General features: G+C 39.0%; 1 long non-coding RNA gene across 1 annotated transcript; it reads right to left on the minus strand.

The window, feature by feature from the left end:
• Positions 1-14,010: 14,010 nt before the first annotated feature.
• On the minus strand, positions 14,011-14,838 carry LOC120287547. The gene is made up of 2 exons (XR_005545674.1): positions 14,554-14,838; positions 14,011-14,356 (listed from the first exon to the last, which is right to left on the minus strand). It is a non-coding gene; the product is annotated as an uncharacterized LOC120287547 (long non-coding RNA).
• Between the last annotated feature and the right edge of the window lie 5,468 nt (positions 14,839-20,306).

Below are 20,306 nucleotides of genomic sequence, written 5' to 3' on the forward strand. Positions count from 1 at the left end.
ATTCTCGATTTTGTTAATATCCAAAGACTGTTTTCCATTGAAATGAGTCTACTAGACCCAATTATGCAAAAATTGCTAGAATCTTGTTCGGAATCCCATGCAGAATTTGCTCAAAAGTGCTCTCATCCTTTATGGAAAAACCCAGAGTTCTTTGCTCGCCTTCCTTTCAAAAAAAATGAAGACATAAACCCAACCAAGGCGAGCCACATGGGAATGAAACCAGAACATTTGGTTTTAGCCCAAAGGGAATGCTCAGAACTTTTGCAACAAGGCCTTATTGAAGTCTCGACTCCAATGGGCTTGTGAAGCCTTTTATGTCAATAGCGAGCCGAGCAAAACGGAGGAAAAATGAGATTGGTAATCAACTATCAACCCCTCAATCTTTTCCTCCAAGACGATAAATTCCCTTTACCATCTAGAGACTCACTCTTTAGTGGTCTAACCAAGGCCCACATCTATTCCAAATTCGACCTCAAAGCCGGATTTTGGCAATTGGGCATCCATCCTGAAGACAGATCCAAGACAGGATTCTGTATTCCAAACCAACACTTCCAATGGAAAGTTCTTCCTTTTGGCTTAAAGGTAGCACCATCTCTTTTCCAAAAGGCCATGTGTCGCATCTTCCAACCAATTCTATCAAGTGAAGCTGTATACATTGACGATATCCTGCTCTACAGTCTTGATGAGCAGTCACATTGCCAACTCTTTGAACAGTTTGCAGAAATCGTAAAGAAGCATGGTATTATGCTCTCGCAAAGGAAGATGAATATTGCCCAGACAGAAATTGAATTTCTTGGTATGCACCTTAACAAAGGTACATATTACCCAGGGCCACATATCGCTCAAGAATTATTGAAGTTTCCTCAGGATAACTTCACAACAAAGCAGGTCCAGCAATTTCTTGGGATAATTAACTATCTCAGGGTTTTTGTCCCAAATATTGCAAAGCTTCTAATTCCATTGCAATCCATGCTAAAGAAGAATTCCCCACCTTGGGGAAAAGCTCGAGACAAAGCGGTTCTGAACTCAAAGAGATTATGCGAGAATCTCCCACCATTACAAATACCGTCAACAGGCAAAAGAATTCTCCAAACTGACGCCAGTGATGAATACTGGGCGGTTGTTCTTTTTGAAGAAATTGACGGTAAGAGACTCCTTTGTGCTCATAAAAGTGGAAAGTTTTCTCAAGCCGAAATGCATTACCATTCCACCTTCAAAGAAATCTTAGCAGTCAAAAATGGAATCAAAAAGTTTGAGTTTCATCTCATTGGCCACCATTTCCTGGTAGAATTAGACATGGCATCTTTCCCTCAGATGACCAAGTTTAAACAAAAGCAGATTCCAAATTCACAACTGCTTCGATGGGCTGAATGGTTTTCTAAATACTCCTTTGAGACAAAGCATATTCCTGGAAAGAAGAATGTACTTGCTGACTTCTTATCAAGGCCAAAAGCACCAGCTGAGATCAACATGTATATCAAAAGGCCTGCATTCCATATGCTCAACCATGGAGTAAAATACAAAATCGAGAACATCAAAGATTCACGGCTGGAAATACCCCGGGAGATTATTCGGCAAATCCCGAACGACGGCCTTGCGGAGAACACGGAGAACCTCATGTGGCAAAACCACACAAACCTATTCAGATTCGATGGAGGTTCGATTCTCTATCCTTTCAGGTTAAATACGAATTATCCATTCATTCATCCTCTTATCTGGAAGGAAGATGATTTTCCTAAGCAGCTCAAAACGTTATTATGGTACTTAACCAATAAGTATCTAATAGCTTTTGAAATCCCAACCAGAAGATTCATTGCTAACCTCACAAGGATATTCTTGCTCGGAAGAAACATTGAAAAGGAATGTGATAGAAATCTTTTAGAATTTCTAAATTGGTTCTATCCCCTACGTCTTTGAAACAAGACTTAGAAAAAGAATCTGAGATCGATGACGCCAAACCCCGAGGTCCATACCATCCTGTTTTTTCGACGTCCTTGGAATTTTTGCAGAAATAATGGAAGCATTCTCAATGCACCACTTGAAATAGGAACCACATCCTATAAACCTAACTTGAACAATCGAGAAGCTAGGATTTACAAATCTTATCCTAGATCTGTTCGACTCTGTGAAAACGAATATCGAGAACTCCAAAGAATCTGTGTCGGAAAACAAGACCATTCCCGAAGATATTTGGAATAATGCACCCACTACGTGGGATCATTATGACCTAGTACCAGAAGCTAAGGAAGCACTCGGACAATACAGACAAGCCTCATCGTCCCAAGAGCCTGAAATGACAAGCGAAGATGACATCGTCCAATCCACCCAGGACCCCTATGCACGCTTTGGAGGACCACTGTCCTAGGATCCCTACGAACAATTCCAAAGCATGGACACATCTTTCTATGCAGAACCATCCAATTGGCCTCAGCCAAGAATTCCTGACCTTCAAGAAGATGAAAATACAAACTGGGCTGAAGAAGAAGCATCACACTGGGCTCATGAACAAGCATCCTCGTTCAGACTAAACCAAATCCTCTCACCAGAAGACCTTGAAGCCCTTGAGCAGAAGTACGAGGCACATCTCTTAGAAGACAATTTGGATGACTCAGTATGTAGCTACAATGCTCGTGATGGACGAGACCGTTGAGTCCGTACAATTTCACTGTAGCAAATCACTGTTCACTTTTACTGTAGCACTAGGCTAGGGAAATGTACTGTTCACAGTACAGTTTCTGTTCATAGTGTGCGAATAATTCCCTTTCGGTGCCCCTGTTGTTCCCGGACCCGTGAGCTAGGTCCCTGTGTGTTTTTATGACCTCTTATTGCCTATATAAGGCGAGGAGGGTGTAATGTTTTGAGCAGAGTCCTCTGAAGTAAAGTGTGTGCTTTGTGAAAATCTCTCCATGGCTTTCTAAACTCCCTCTTCTTCTCCAGCTTGGTAGGATCCTTCAAGAAAGGCAGCTTGGGTAGGATAGAAACGTTTCCATCCTGGCATCTATGAGTGTCTCTAGGCTCTGAACTAAAGGGCTGAGTGATTTCCTGCTAAAAGGCTGTCCCTAAGGGCTTGAACAGGGTTGTTCGCCCGCTGTGGGATGCATACACCGCATCCAGCCCGCAGGGGCTATCGGTGCGAAGAGTTGACGTAGGCTTGAAATAAGCCGAACCACTATAAACCTCGTGTTTAATTTTCTCTTCCCTACTCTCGGTCTTACTTTGATCGTTGTTTGTTTGCGCGAGGAAAAATTACTCGTTATACCTATTCACCCCCCTCTAGGTACTTATACTAGTTATATCAATTGGTATCGAGCTCGTGTACTCACTTTATTTGAAGTGTTTTACTTCGAGTAAAAGATCCATGGCTAGTATGCTAGCTCCGAGTGCTGTGGAAGGTCAAAGCAATACCGAGACCTCCTTACTTTGATGGAAATGACTACAACATCTGGAAAAACAAAATGAAAGCATTTATTCGATCAAAGGATCCTCACGGAATGAGACGTTGTAGAAAAATGAATCACTCCTAAAGTTGCATCCGTCTCGAAAGAGGGAAAGAAACCGTTGAGACCAATGGAATGTCTCGGGAAGAGATAATCAAGAGACAAACTCTTGATGTAAAAGCTATATATTCCTTATATTGTGCCTTGTCACCTACTGAATATAACATAATATCTTCTTGTGTTACAGTAAAAGAAGTCTGGGATAGGTTACATATCACCTATGAAGGAACTGATCGAGTAAAAGAGACCAGAATCAACATCATTCTCGGTCAATATGAAGCTTTCAAAATTGAGACATGGAGAATCTATAAATGACATGTTTAGCCGTTTTACAGAAATTGTAAATGGTCTTGAAAATCAAGGACAACCAATTTCGATCCCATGAAGGTAAACAAGCTCTTTGCATGGACTCTCCAAGGATTGGAATCATATAAAGACTTCGATAAGAGAGACGCAAAGAATCATGCCATTATCTCGTCGACGAGCTGGTTGGAACTCTTCGGTCTTATGAAGTGGAACGAATTAACGAAGACGAAGATCCAAAAGGTAAGAAATCCATTGCATTAAAATCAAATGATGATTCGATGTTACAGATTACGAAGATGATATGGACGATGAGGAGCTTGCTCTCATGATAAGAAGATTGAGAAAGCTGAATAGAAAAGGAAGAAGATTCAACTCAAAGAAACAAAGCTTTCAAAGACAACACCAAGTATGTTGATGATGATGAATCAAACAAATATATAGTTTGCTTTGAATGTAAGAAAAATGGACATATCAGACCCAACTGTCCTCTTCTAAAGAAGAAGAAAGGAAAAGCTGAAAAGTCTCGAAAGGCTCTCAAAGCCGAAACCTTGAGTGATACAGAGTGTGAAGAAAGTGATGATGAATATGCCAATTTGTGTCTGATGGCGCAATTAGACTCAGACTCAAACTTTGAATCAGACTCAGACAGTGAATTTGAGGTAAGTAATTTTAAAATTCCTGTCAAGGTTTCTAAGTATATTGATGAGCTGTGTTTTAGTTTTAAGACTTCTCTTAAAAGGATTTCCGAACTTAAAAAGGAAAACTCTGTTCTAAAACAACAGGAAAACGTGTTGAAAGAAAGAGTTAAATGTTTAGACATGAATGTTTTTACTCTTAAAGAAAGTGAAGAAAATCTTCTGAAAGAAAATGCTCTTTTGAAAATTGACTCATCAAATATTTCAAAGAAATTTTCAATAGGGTCCGAGAAACTTGAAAAAATTCTTTCAGCTCAAAGACCTTATTTCAATAAGTCTGGTTTAGGTATGACTGCGGAAACTATTCCCTTAATTGATTTTCCTAAAGTAAAAGAAAGAATTAAGCAAAGACCCTCAAGAGAGGCCTACAAAAATCATTTCAAGAAGGTTTTTGTAAAGTCTGTAGGTCGAAATGCTCTCAGGTGTTCAAAGTGCAATAGCCCGAATCACTTTGAAAAAGAGTGTCCTATGGTTTGGAAACCTGTTAAGAAAACATGGGCTAATACTGTTTATCTTACTAACACCAATGGACCCAAGAAAATATGGGTACCAAAGAAAGCTTGAGACTCTATCTTAAATGCGAGTCTCCATCAAAGAAAAGGTAAAGTGGTATCCGGACGGTGGATGCTCAAGACATATGACGGAGACTCAAATTGCTTTATAAAGCTTGTTCAAGTAAATGGGGAAAAGTCTCATTTGGAGGAAACGACAAAGGAAGAATTGTGGGATTTGGAACTGTGAAAATTGGAAATCTCACAATAAGTAATGTTTCCCTAGTAGAAGGACTCAATTATAATCTTCTTAGCATAAGCCAACTATGTGATACTTGTTTTTAAGATCTTCTTTCAAGAAGGAATCTGTTCTGGAATCAGTAAAGACTCTACTCAATCTTTTATGGGTCGAAGGCATGGAAATATCTATCTTATGGATATGAAACCGGATGAATCGCAATGCTTAATTTCAATTCAAGACGAAGCAAGCTTGTGGCACGAAAGCTTGGTCACATCAATATGAAGCGATTAGCCAAAATCTCATCAAAGCAGCTTGTTCGTGGTCTACCCAATTTATCATACCAAAAGTCTAATCTATGCACTCCATGTATAATGGGAAAGCGAGTAAGAAATTCATTTAAGCCGTAAATCATGTCTCTACTAATCATGTACCCGGCTACCTGCTTGCATATGGATCTCTTCGGACCAACCAGAACTCAGAGTATTGGAGGAAAGAAATATTGCCTAGTAATCGTGGACGATTACTCCCGATTTACTTGGGTATATTTCCTTGCAAGTAAGTCTAAAACTTTCTCGTATTTTGAAAAATTTGCTAAAAAGGTTCAAAATGAAAAATGATATGTTATTTCAAGTATAAGAACAGACCATGGAGGTGAATTTGAAAATCAAGATTTCACAAAATTTTGTGATGAATCTGGCTTCAAGCATGTGTTCTCCTCTCCATACACTCCTCAACAAAATGGAGTTGTGGAAAGAAAGAATAGATCTCTTCAAGAAATGGCTAGAACTCTTTTAATTGAAAGTAAGATTTCTTCACAATTTTGGGCTGAAGCTGTTTCAACAAATAGCGTGTTATATCATAAATAGAGTCTTTTTAAGACCTATTCTAGAGAAAACTCCTTATGAGTTATTCAAAGGTAAGAAGCCTATTGTTTCGTACTTTCATGTATTCGGTTGCAAATGCTTTATATTAAAAAAATGCAAAAGATCGAGTTGGTAAGTTTGAAGAAAGATCAGATGAAGGCATCTTCCTTGGATATTCTACATCAAGCAAAGCCTACAGAGTCTATAACAAGAAGAGTCAATCAGTGGAGGAATCAATGAATGTCAAATTTCAAGATTCAATGCAAAATGAATCCGAGATGAGACTCAACATGAAGAATGGAACCTGCTCCGGACTCTTCAAAGCTTACATCTCAAGAAGCATCTCAGACTCTGGAAGACCAGCATCAAGTTGTTCATGAAGATTCAAGTAAAGAAAGAGATCATCAATCAGACAAATCAACCAGTAACTAGAAGCAAAAGTCCAGTCATCCCAAAGATCTCATTATTGGCGAAATTAATGAAGGAATTCGCACTGAGATCCAAAAGGCGTGGAGAGTCTAGTGTCTTTTGTGGCACTTGTTTCGAAATAGAACCCAAAAGCATAGAAGAAGTTTTATCGATGAAAGCTGGATTGAAGTTATGCAAGAAGAGCTCGGGCAATTCAATATCAATGATGTCTGGAAATTGACTCCTAAACCAAAAGGTAAATCATTATTGGAGCTAAATGGGTTTTCGGGAACAAGATGAACGAGAAAGAAAAAGTCGTAAGAAACAAAGCAAGACTCGTGGCCAAGGGATATACACAAGAAGAGGGGATAGACTATGATGAGACCTACGCTCCAAAAGAGCAAGGTTAGAAGCTATTCGATTATTGCTTGCTTTTGCTTGTTATAAAAATTTCAGGTTATTCCAAATGGACGTCAAAAGTGCCTTCCCGAATGGATTTATCCATGAGGAAGTTTATGTGGAACAACCACCGGGGTTTGAAGACCCAAAGAAACCAGACTCGTCTTCCTTGGCCTTGTATGGTTTAAAGCAAGCACCTCGAGCTTGGTACGACGTACTAAGTAAGTTTTTAATACATAAGGGTTTTGTCAAAGGTAAAGTAGATACTACTCTATTTATCAAAAAGGAAAACAAAAGCTTTCTACTTGTTCAAATATATGTGGATGATATTATTTTTGGATCCTCTAATGAAAGTCTGTGTAAGAAATTCTCTAAGTCTATGCAGGATAAGTTTGAAATGAGTATGATGGGAGAGTTAACCTTCTTTCTTGGACTTCAAGTAAAACAATTGAAGGAAGAAACTTTTATTTATCAAGAAAAATATGCTAATGATCTTGTCAAAATGTTTGACTGAAATGTGCAAAAAGACCGACATACCAATGTCAAGTTCTTTGAAGATAGACAAAAATGAAGAAGGGAAGAAAGTTGATCAAAAGCTGTACAGAGTATCATTGGTTCACTTCTTTATCTTACGCCTCTAGACCTAACATTTTGTTGAGTGTGTGCATCTGTGCTAGGTTTCAATCGGACCCAAGAGAATCTCATCTCGTCTTTGCGAAACGGATTATTAAATACATTGCTTCATCTTCAAGCATCGGTCTTTGGTATCCTAAGAAGGGAGATTTTAATCTTCTTGGATATTCGATGCTTTGATCTAGCCGGTTGCGGGAATGATAGAAAGAGCACCTCGGGAACTTGCCAATTGCTTGGGAATAGGACAGCGTCTTGGTTTTCAAGGAAACAAAACACTGTGGCTCTCTCTACAACAGAAGCAGAGTATGTAGCTCTTGGAAGTTGTTGTTCGCAAATTCTGTGGATTAAACAACAGCTACAAGACTTTGGAATTGAAGACTCATGCACTGAGATTAGATGTGACAGCACTAGCGCAATCAATCTTACTAAAAATCCAATCCTTCACTCAAGAGCAAAGCATATAGAGATTCGCTATCACTTCATTAGAGATCGTGTTCAAAATGGAGAAATCTCGATTCAATTTGTTGAGTCAAAGAGCCAACTAGCGGATATATTCACAAAGCCTTTGGAGAAGAATCAATTCGATATCATCCGTTCCGACTCAACATTTTGAAGCTTGAGGAAATCAAAGTCTAGAGACTCACAGACTCTCAGACTCAATCATTCACCACCATAGACTGTAAGTTGTTTTAATATTCAATCTCAAAAAGGTACGATCATTCGTTCAGTTATATTTGATTTATCTTTAATTTCCTAGAAAAACGGAATCTTGTCTTTTAAAAAAGATAACCTCTATTTAAAAAGGCAGTTATCATTTTAAAAGTGAAACGACTGTTCACCTTCCTTTGTGACGATTTTTTTTACTGGGTTATATACGTAAGTTGTCTTCTTCGCTTAACTCCAAAACCCTAAAAAGCATTCTCCTCCCAATCCTGTCTCAATTTCATGTTCATCTTCGAGAAATTTGTCATCTTTTCTTGGGAAAGCGAGTCAAGGAATCTTTCAACGACAAGAAACGATGTCTTCTTCTAGAAGGTCTTCAAGAATAGCAAGCAGGGGACCGCAGAGAATGAGGGAGGGTCCTACCCATTTCGATCTAACCGAGGAAGAAGAGTTACCGAGACAAAGAATAGAGCCCGATTCACTCTCGGCCACGTCAATCTCCATTATCTACCCCACGAGGGTGGATCATCTACCACAGGAAGAAATAATCGAGGAAGCAGACCCTATGATTTCCTCAAAGACAAAGGCTATGGAAATGAGTATGCCTTTTTGCGACGGATGGAAGATTTGGGAATTGCTCCCAAAGGAAAGGCTGAGGAAGCACTTGCGAACATTCCAAGTGACCCTCGTGTAGGGGGATTTAATCCGACTGACTGGAATGACGATGATAAACTATTTAGTGAATTCCAACCCAGGATGGGTGTTGCTGCGAAGGTAAAGGGAAAAAGAACGGAGTTGTTCAAATCAAAGGAACATGAGGATCTGTTCTTCAAATTGTTGAAACGTGGGGTGATAAACCCCGGAGCGTTGATTTTGATTTTTGGATGCCATCAATGTGAACTTGAAGGAGAAGTTCAATCCGCTTCAACTAGAGCAATTTTGCTCGACACCACGGACGGCTATGCACAATTGACAGATATTTCTATTCGAACCTCATCTTTTAGATGCGAATAGAATATCCTTCGTGTTCGAGACTAAGACTATGAGATAGATGTGGACATGTTGGCAGACATAATTGGAGTTGAAAGAGGTCGATATCAACCGATCAAGGTTTCAATCGCTCGTACCACACTGGAACTTGTCAAAGACAGGAGTACAGAAGGAAGAGTTACCTACACAAGAATGCATGCCATCAACATCTTACTGCACAAAATCATGATCAACTGTCTCAGGCCAAAATCAACATCCAAGATAGACGTGTCTAATTCTGAAGCGAAATTGATGTACGCGATCAATTCAGGGAAGAAGTTCTCTCTTCCTCACACCATTCTCTTCCACATGTACAAAGCAATGGTGAAGGATAAGGGCGCTTGCCTTACTCGGGTCTTGTGACTAAGATCTTCGAGACACTTGAACATTGAACCTCCACAGACTCTTTGTGTTCGACCATGCGACAAAATGGTGGTGGGTTTGAAAATGCGACAAAAATGCGTCCGAAAGAGCTTGATAAGGTAATGGAGAAGTTCAAAGTGAAAACTCCGGTTAAATCTCATCCGGTCTCTTCGCGTCGAAAAGGAAAGGGAAGGAGCCCATGGGTGCTCCATCCAAAAAGAAAAGAGCTCTAATCTTAGAGGATGAAGATGAAGAGGATGAACTCACTATCTCGCCTTGGCATTGAAAAGACTTCGGTCGTTACGTATCCGAATCAATGGAACGACAGGAGAAAGGAAAAGAAGCAGAGGAACAAGAACAGAGAGAAGCAGAGGAGAAAGAAGAGAAAGAAAAAGAAGAAGAGGAGAAAGAAGTTGAAGAAGAAGAAGAAGAAGAAGCAAATCAAAGAAAAGTCTCGAGATGAAGCCGAGAGAAAGGCAATCAAGATTCTACTGAGCATGACCATCACTCTTCCCCAAATGAGGCCTTAGAAACGGGAGGAGATGACGAGCAAGGAAGGACTACACCATATCCCGATCACGGTGAAGGTGTGAGTCGCTCGCAAGCAAATCCGAAGATATTCAGACTTCTCAAATGCCCGAGGAAGGACATGACACCTCAACGCTAAATTTGCGCAATTACACCGAAGTTCCATCGTACGCCTTTACTCCATCGATAGAGAAAATGCCAAAGACGCAGACGGACAATACCGCAGATTTTCGTCGTATCCTTGATCTTCTTCGGAAATGCAGGTCAAATATATGCTTTGGAATGTGAAATTCAAGTCATGAAGAATGCTGGACAAGTGTCTTCGGTTACCCTGTCGGATCAAATGCAAGACCTCGCTCATCAAATTCAAGCAAATGCCAAAGGAGTAGAGGTGGCTCGTCTAAGGGAAGACTTGAAGAAGCTAGAAGGCGTCGTACAGTCGATGGGAGATTTCCAGATTGTGCGCGTTCCCAAGTAGACTTGACTCTTTCTCAACTTTTTAATGATGACAAAAAGGGGGAGAATGACCAGCTTTGAACTGAACTGAACTTTGATTTTTGATTTTGAATCTGCTTTTATTTTTAGTTTGTTTGGATACTTATTTTTGAGTATGACTTGAGTGTGGTGGACTTGGTGAATTTGATCGACTTGAGTGTGTGGATTTGAAATTGACTTTGCATTTATATCAAGTGTTATTGAATGGCTTTACTCATGAAAGACTAACCTATTTTCTCGTGGATGCAGAATAGTTGAGTTATTAATCTTTATGAGATATCCATATTGCTTGAGTAATGTTTTTGCAGGTCAAAGTTGTTCAAATCTACAGAAAGTTTTGTCACAATCAAAAAGGGGAGATTGTTGGAGAAATCTCTCTAGAGTGTTTTGAAGCTAACAAAACGTTTCTATCGGTCTAGTCCTGAAGTTCGTGCGGGCACCCTTGTACTTTGAGTCTAAAGACATTCGAGATCACTAGACTCAAGGCACACAATACCAAGACTCAAGACTCAAGACTATTCTCATTGACAGTTTCTAATCTAGCGACAAAGACGATCCAGAGCTAAAGTGTTTGGTTAAGGATTTGGTCTTATCGACCGGAGAAGATCTCTTGGCTGGATTTGATACAACGGATTAATTATTCGAAATCAAGATCGTTTGAAGATCCGATGATTGACGAAATATTCTTGGGAGGTTCTATTCTTGGAAACCAAGATCCTGATTGTATGGGCGAACATGATTGATGGGCTATCGACATGTTCCTTTAATAGCTTGAATGACCTTCTTAATTGATTCTGTCCAACGGGAAGATTGGAAGAATTCTTTTAGTAAGTGACAACGGGTATGATGGCATAAAGGAGTATAAAAAGAAGACGTTCCAATTATTCAAGCAGGTGCTCGATAGAAAAATTCCAAAGTCTGAAGCTCATTGATTATTAGTCAATTCATATTGAGCGAAACTGTACACACAAAGAGAGTTTATACTTAGTGATACCTTGAGAGAGTGTGGTAGATCTTCTACACCAAGAAATCAAGGAAGAATAGTGCTGTAATATCTCTTTGTTCATAGTGGAATCCAAACCGGTAAGGGCTGTCAGGTGCGAAGAGTGGACATAGGCTTGAAATAAGCCAAACCACTATAAACCTCGTGTTTAATTTTCTCTTCCCTACTCTCAGTCTTACTTTGATCGTTGTTTATTTACTGACGAGGAAAAGTTGTATCATTTCTATCAACTGTCTAGTATTGTGCGATTATCATTAAAAATTACTCGTTATACCTATTCACCCCCCCTCTAGGTACTTATACTAGTTATATCAATAGGTTCATGGAAAAACCAAACCAATCACATTTGCAAGCGACCAAAAAGAATTTTATGGTATGTCAATGGAACTCTTGATCATGGAATTTTATATTCTTATACTGACAATTTCAATCTAGTTGCAGACAATGATTAGGCAGGTAATACTGAGACTTGAAAGAGTACTTTTGGACATGCTTTCTTTCTTGCATTAGGAGTAACTTCTTGGTGCTTGAAAAAACAGCAAGTTGTTATACTCTCGACAACTAAAGTAGAATACCTAGGATTAGTTTTAGTAGCGTGTCAAGCTATATGGCTTCGTAGGATGATGTGAGTTGAAATATGAACAAATAAGTCCTACCAAAATGATGTGTGAGAATAAATCGGCTATTGCATTAGCCAAGAATCCAATTTTTCATAACAGGAGCAAACACATTGACATTAAATATTGCTATATTCGTGAGCAAGTAAAAAATGGTGAGATTGAGCTTAATTTCTACAAATCAAAATATCAAATTACAAATATTTTGACAAAATCGTTGAGGGCAGATTTGTTCGAAAAAGTGAAGGAGATGCTTGGTGTGGTTGACTTTCAAAATCAATTTTAAGAGAGGTTGTTAAAATTTTAATAAAATTGATTGATTCATTGACAGATCCTCCATGAAGATTAAAAGAAATTAATAAGCGTGAATTATGTGGATTGTATGAACGCAAGAACGAAGCTCTCCATTTGAAGATCACACTAAATTTTAGCAAGTGAATGATGAAGACGAAGACAAAAGTTACAAGCATTTACTGAAGACATAGGTCATAGAAGAGTTTTTTGTTTTCAAATGCATTTATGGTGTGCATTTATTGTATTGACTTTGCTTGTGTGCTTTTATTAGCTTTGTAGACTTTTGTCGCTTCATTTAATGTTGTCAAGAGTGTCGAACACTTCATTACTCTTTTAACGTGTGTGTTAAGCGTGTGGGATGACTATCTTCTCTATTGTAGATGTTCTACTATTAGTATTATATAAGAACGTGAACGTGAAGGAGAGTGTTGTAATCAGAAGTAATTAGAAAGCACTCTAAGAACAATTTCTCCCTCTAACTCATGTACTCATTCTAAATTTCCAAAGTTGTCATTATTTCTTTTGAACAGCCCACCCAAACCCAGAAAGCTGTATCAATTGTTTGGTTATGGGATTGTCTTCGGTGACAAAGTCAAATACCGACCTGACCCGGCCCAAAAATTTATGGAGATGCTCTCCAGCAGCAGCAATCTTCCTCAGTTCTCACGAGCGTACCGAGGCTGCGCCACCACGCCGGACTGCTACCTGCTGCCCTATTCATTTTTCCTCTCCCGTTCATCAATTCCTCCGGCTCTCAGAGTCTCGTACTTTCCGCTCACACGCTTTTCTCTTCTGAGGACAACTGACCCCGTGGCCTTTTGCCATTGGCTAACGAAAAGAAATTGCGCTCATATGCTTTAAGCACTTCTCGCGAGTATACTAGTTCTGTTTCGTTGTTGGAATCAATATTCAATGCTTCAGAGTTCCAATAGATGTGGCTAGAAAAATAATTGACAAGGACTTAATCAATTCATTTGCAGATTAATTTGATCAGACAATTCCCGCTGCCACTACACTGCGACGAATTTCCAAATAGCATCCAAATTGACGTCAATACAATAAATACATGTAGTAACCATGACAAAGCATACAAGTTGGACGATAAACAAACCATGTCGGAGCTGCTGCCGATCAACTTGTTTGACGGCACCAGCAATAAAAGGCAAGACAAACAGACTAGACAACTAGAACCAGTTGCACTAAAACAATGTCAGAAGCTAATCCTCCAGTGCACACGTCAAAATAGATGAAGCAAGTTTCATTAGGTAAACTGCTGGAAGTCAGCGTACATTTTATGAATGCATACATCAAGGAGAACCAGTAACCTAAGAGTAAGACAAGATCTGCAGATAGATCAACCACTCAATGGTTTAAGATGACTATAGGATGACTGGTCTAACAAAAGGATATGTATTTACCACAACAATAAAAGTAGATTTTGCCACTGAACCCTGTCCAAAAACTTGTACATTGGTAACAAAGAAAAACTTGAATTTGGATCATTGTTGCCATTGCTAATCGCTTACAGTAAAAGAATCAACAACCACTGCCAGTGTCAAAGGAGTTGCCTAAGTTGAAATCTAACAATGAATCAACCACACCAGAAGCTGTCGCTTTTCTCCTTCAACAGCCTGCCTTAACAACTCATGCCACCTTCACTGAATGTACAGAAGTTCACACAGTGACAATCTGCCCTGCAAGTCCCACTTTCAGTTTCATCTTCACTGCAAGTCCCACTTTCAGTTTCATCTTCAGAGTCTTATCATCTTCTTGCATTATGGTCGAAACGGACTGTGCCACAACCTAGATTTAGACTTGCCAATTCACTTTGCTGTTCCAGCAAATGTAACGTCACAAATAGAGGATTTTAGGCCAGATGACCTAACATTATAATTTAAAACTCACACCTAACAATATCCATATGTTTAGAAGTAGAAACTCGTTCCGTCAATTTGTTCTTAACATAAGCTTTCACAACCAAGAAACAAAACAATAAAAGCTAAATAAAACTGAGTTATGAATATATACCTCCTCACCAGAAGAAGCCATGAAGGTCATTAGATAGGAAACTGATCCTTCATGACCGCCTGTGTATCTCCTTACAAGTTGCAGATAATTTACTATCCACAAAATGCATGTTCAGCATTATCATTCAGACCACACAATTGACAAAGGCCGAACCTGCAGTGTTATCATTGAAAGTATTATGACGACACCCTCCAATCCACCAAAAGCAACAAGTGGACCATCTCCAGCACCAGATCTAGCCAGGAACTTCATACCGCGTCAAGATAAAAAGCAACAGAGATAACAGCAGATATCAGCATTAAAAGATGAAGAACAGCCAACACGGCAATCTATTGGTAAGAAAAGAAAGAAAAGCTGTATAAGAGATGGTTAAAAGTATACTCTGCCAGTTCTGTCCGAAAAGAAAAATAACTTGCAGAAAAGAAAGATAGTGGTGCATCCAGCACTGTACATTTAAATGGTCAAATTCAAGGAACTGAAAATGATTAGTTTTCTCAAATATCAGAAGACAAAAAGTTAAAACTGGCTCTCAATCCATAATATTGTCACATTAAGCAAAGAACTGTCATTAAATCGAAATTACTATATCCGTGAGTAAGGACTTGCCAGAATAGTAACTGTTGTCAAGTTCTTGCTTGGTACATCTCGGCCTTGCCTTGTCGCCAAGTCCAGAAAAATAGCTTTGCCAGGGTAGTGATCTGTTGTCAAGTTCTTGCTTGCAGCGATTTTCCCAGTAGCATACAAATAAATGCCTACGCAACCAATGCCATCTGCTGCAAATAAAACGAGCTTTCATGGACAATTAGCACCTGATTCTCCTTCAGCAAGCTTCTCCAACTTAGCATCAACCAAACGCCTCTCGTTGACACCGTTCGCTTTGCCTAAAACCAGAACAGCCCACGATCATCATCCCATCAAACAACATCCAAATTATCGACTAGATCGCTCCAAAAGCCAGTGCACACACAACACACATCATAAAACTCGAAAATGCGCAATGAGCTATCTGACGATGCCCCCAATTCCAAACAGAGATGAAGTCCGATGCATCCGTATCAACGAGCCATGGATGTGTCGGATGCGACTGAATCTTCACCATCTTGTTGCCGCTTGGGCGAAATGTTCTCAGCCGCAGTATTTCAGATCGAAGATGAAGCTTTGAAAATGAGCCATTGACGAGTGGGCCTCCAGTTCCTTACTTTGTTCTTCTCCACAGAGGAGAAAAAGATGCAGAAGATCCATCTACCCACTTCACCATCTGAACAAAATCGAACCTTTATTGAATAATACCATATGAACTCGAATTGAACAACCAGTATAGAAACCCCTAACAAAAACATCAATCTCCGAAACGAGGAACACTCGGGACACTGCCGTACCATGCAGTTTGACGAGGGGAAAAAAAAACAAAACACTTATTTCATATTCGCGGCGGGACATCCAAATTCAAGAGCAACAACGTCGTTTGGATGCCTTCTAGATCGGACTGCGGCCTCCACTCCCGAGTTTCTCCGGCAAAGTCAGGAAAGCGGTCAACTTGAATTGCGGTCCTCCAACAGATTAACTTGTCCAGATCAAACCCATATCCAACCCCGGTGGCATTTGATCCAACCCATATCCAACCCCGGTGGCATTTGATCCACAACCCTCGAATTCGAAGGGTGCGGAGTGCAGTCCACTGCCAAACTTCCACCGCCGGCGGAAGATTTCTCCGACGACGAAGTCGAGAAATCGTCGCCACCACTCTCCTTCAAGAGAGCCGAAAGCCCTGGGCACGAAAAATTGAATCTTGTCACCAAAGAATGCGAGAATTGCCCGAACCGACCTGACTTGTGAATCATCCACTCATATATCATCGGCTGATGGGTCGCCGAAAGAGCAGAGCTTGCCGGCGGGGAGAAGACAACGACGACAAGGGATGATTCGCAAGTCAAGGTCGGTGCGGGCGATTCTCGAAGAGGAGATAGATTCAAATTTTCGAGAGTTCTAAAGATTGATGCCCAGCGCTTTCCGGCTACGGTGATCGCGACGGTTTCTTGACTTCGCCGGAGAACTCGGCCACCGGCGGCGGAAGTTCCGCAGTGGACTCCACCGAGTGCACTCCGATCTCGAGGGTTGCGGATCTAATGCCGCCGGAGGTGGAAGTTCGGGAGCGGTGTCCACATCCACGTCGTGGCCGCCGTCGACGTCGCCGGAGGAGCAGGGCTCGCTGGCGGGGAGAAGACAACGACCACAGTGAAGAAGATGTCTGATCTGCCGTGTCCATTAAGACAATGCGATCACGCTTGCCGGAAGAGGGGATGCAGCTTTTCTTGCACCAACTTCTGCCAAGCGACCGCTCAGATGCTAATTCTGGACAATTTGACCTGGTCAAATAGTGTCTCATCTTTGACCACTCTCGCTCTCTTTTCCTTTTGTCTCGCGCCAAGTCCTCTCGATAGCTTTTTTTTTTTTTTTTTGCTTTAAAAAACTAGAGCCGAGTACATTGCTCTTACCGCGAGTAGACGTGAACAGTTTCAAATTCCTTACCGATTCCGCTTAAATTTTGGAACTTACTTTCGAGTATAAATTCATCATTTTTTGAAATCTAGAACCTATATGTCGAAACTTAGAACCTAAAAGTTACTCAGTCACAACTTCCAGCCTCGATTCTAGGGTTCAATAGTTTTTTTTTTTTTTTTTGGTTAAACAAAACGAAAATGAATGTAATAATACTAAACAAGCTTGTCATTCGTCAAAGAGAATACAAAATGAACAAAACTATCAACAAAAGAAAATGAATTGTTGGCAAGGAATTTAACTAAAAAAAAAAAGTAGGGGTGAATGGTTCTAAATCTCGTACAATTCCATCTAAAACTTGGAACCCACTTGTTGGAACAAGTTTCTAATTTTTTTTTGAACTTGGAACCCACTTGTTGGAACAAGTTTCTCATTTTTTTGAAACTTGAAACCTACTTTGCATATCCTAGAATTTGAAACTTATCCCATTATAGGTTCCAAAGTCTACCTAGGTCCCACTTATATTATTATTGAACGATTATAATTCACTAATCATAACTTATATTTAAATACACAAAAATATAAACATTAATAAAGTAAAAATCTTAACCATAAAATGGAGATTCGACTAGTGCTTCCAGATTATACACATGGAATATTGGAAGATCACATGAAGACATGGATCAAGAAGAATATTAAAACTTGTTATAAGTTATCGATTATGTGTTTAAGTTCCTCCAACTAAGAACCCGTAACCTACTTATTGAAACAAGTTCCTCATTTTTTGAAATCCGGAACCTGCCATATATATCATGGAACTTGGAACCTACCGGTTCCTACCAGTCCAGTTCTTAGGTTCTAGATTCTACCTGGGAACCATGCTCATCTCTAGTCGTGGGTCAATAGATAAAAGTAAAATTTGATTTCGGAGGTCTTATCGAATATTATTCGTTTTGGTCATAGGCCACCGGCATATCTCAATATGAGTTCATCCTAATTCGAAATGGCATGATATTTCTTCACCTCGATGCTTCGTTAGTATATGTCAAAAGGGAAAAAAAAACCCATACATTATTGGGTTGCTAATCAAGGTGGATTCGTCTTTAGTCTCACCATGTTTTTTGTACATGCAATCATGTGAGGAATTGTGATGGGGGGGGGGAGGGGGGTGAAGAAGTTGCAGTCTGTTGTGGTTTGAAGGACAAGTCAAATCTATGATTTGATAAAAACTCAAACCAAATCAAACTATCTTACTCATTTGGACATAATTGTTTGGTTTCAAATCATGACAATTTTCTTTGCATATTTGTCAACACAAGCACTATTTACTATGGAAGTTATCTTTTCCCTCTAGATGTGGAGTTGATGAAAGTTTTTTAAGTATAGAACTGTGATTATGTATACTTGCTTAGTCTTAATTTTCCTGTATCCCATAGAATATTGATAAGTTGCTAACAAGAGAGGAGTAGAGGTCAAGTGGGTTTATTGGTGGAAGCTCACTCGAACACATAAAATGGACCAAAAGCTTATAGAATTTAGCATGCCTGAAAGGGTTAGCCTTAGGACTGACAGAACCATGTGTAAGTTGGAGGTGGCAAATTGGCAATGGGTTGTAAACCCACTTTTTCACTCATTCTTAATGGGCCGGGTGTGAATGGATTTCCTAAATTTTTTGCTATAAATTTAAATGGGTTAAGATAATGAAGTCCACCTGAATTGTCTAAAGGCCTGAAATAGATTCATTTTCTAATCCATTTGGCTAAATTGAGTAAAACTGGTCTCTTTTATTTGGTTCTAATCTAATTTTAGCCGAAAAATGTTGTGTGTATGCTTTTATGTGGTTAACAATTTTTTTTTTTTTTTGGAGGAGGGGAATGTATGTACAATCTGTGGTGGTAAGCTTAGAGATTGATTTGATTTTTTTTTTTTTTTTTTTGGGTTGAAAAACAATTCATTGCATCAATAAGCACTTTTGGAACACAATTGTTGAGCTTCTAAACACAAAATATTACAAAGGCTGTATTTGGCAATCTGGATAAAATTCAAGATAGAATAATAATCATATTTTGTATTCGATGCCTACTCAAGACAAGATATAATTGGATCTAAAGAGATTATAAACTGGATAAAATTATCTCATAGGGAGGTTGGACAAAGATGGATAGGATTTTTAAAATACATAATAGGAAATTATTCTCGAATACCAAATTTCTTAAATTAACAAAATTAAAATTATATTTTAATATAAATTATATTTGAATTTTTATAATTTATATTAAAATATAATAAATTCAAACAAAAAATAAAATTTTAGTTTTTTAAAATTTAATTTAATCTTATTTTTATTTATATATTCATATTTAATTCTATCTTATAAATAAATCAATAATAAATATAAATATAAATTTATATTTCTTATATATTTTAGGTATATTAGTACAGTTTTCTATTTAATAAAGTTTTATTATAGAATGATGGAAGGGGAAAAAGAATAAAAAAAGCAAATAAGAATAAATTAGGCAAGTTCATTTGTAAAATTTTTGGTTCATCTATACCAATATGCCGTTTATAATAACGTACAATGATATAATATAAATATATCTAACTTAATTATTGCAATTACCAAATAGTGAATATGATATAGCAAAATCCATCTTATCCTATTTAGTCATATCTTGATTAGAAATCTAGATGATCAAACTTAGCCAAAGGAGTTTGGGGATTAAGAAACCAGAGATTTGGGGATTAACTGGAAATTTCTGAGCTGGGCCATGCGTCGTTTGCAGTCATCTACTAAAGTCCGTAAATCCCAAACGGGTGGTTCATACCTAAAATAAGCTCCATGAGTGATAAGTTATCTGACTGAATTAACACCCTCAGATCAGTACTTCTCCACCGATCAGTTTGCTTCTACATGTGCTTCAGAGACTCCAACAGTGCTAGGGCTTCGACGACCATGGCAGAAGCAGCTCTCACCTCTTTTGCAAACCCATCAACAGGAGTTCCTTCAAAATCGCACCTCTTTTGGTTCATCGAGCACTTTTTCCTATGCCCATCTCGTCCCTTGCAACGATATAAAGGAAAACTGTTTTCATCGACATAATTGTTGCCATTGAATCACTGATGGGGCCATCTAGAACTTTGTTAGATCAATTCACAAGCACACGTCCCTCGTGCAATAAGAGATCTTGGTAATGCTTACCGATATTATTTGCATATATATATGCGCGCGCGTGTGAAATTATAGTGACATA

Source organism: Eucalyptus grandis, chromosome 8, assembly GCF_016545825.1.
Source record: "Eucalyptus grandis isolate ANBG69807.140 chromosome 8, ASM1654582v1, whole genome shotgun sequence".
Taxonomy (NCBI): domain Eukaryota; kingdom Viridiplantae; phylum Streptophyta; class Magnoliopsida; order Myrtales; family Myrtaceae; genus Eucalyptus; species Eucalyptus grandis.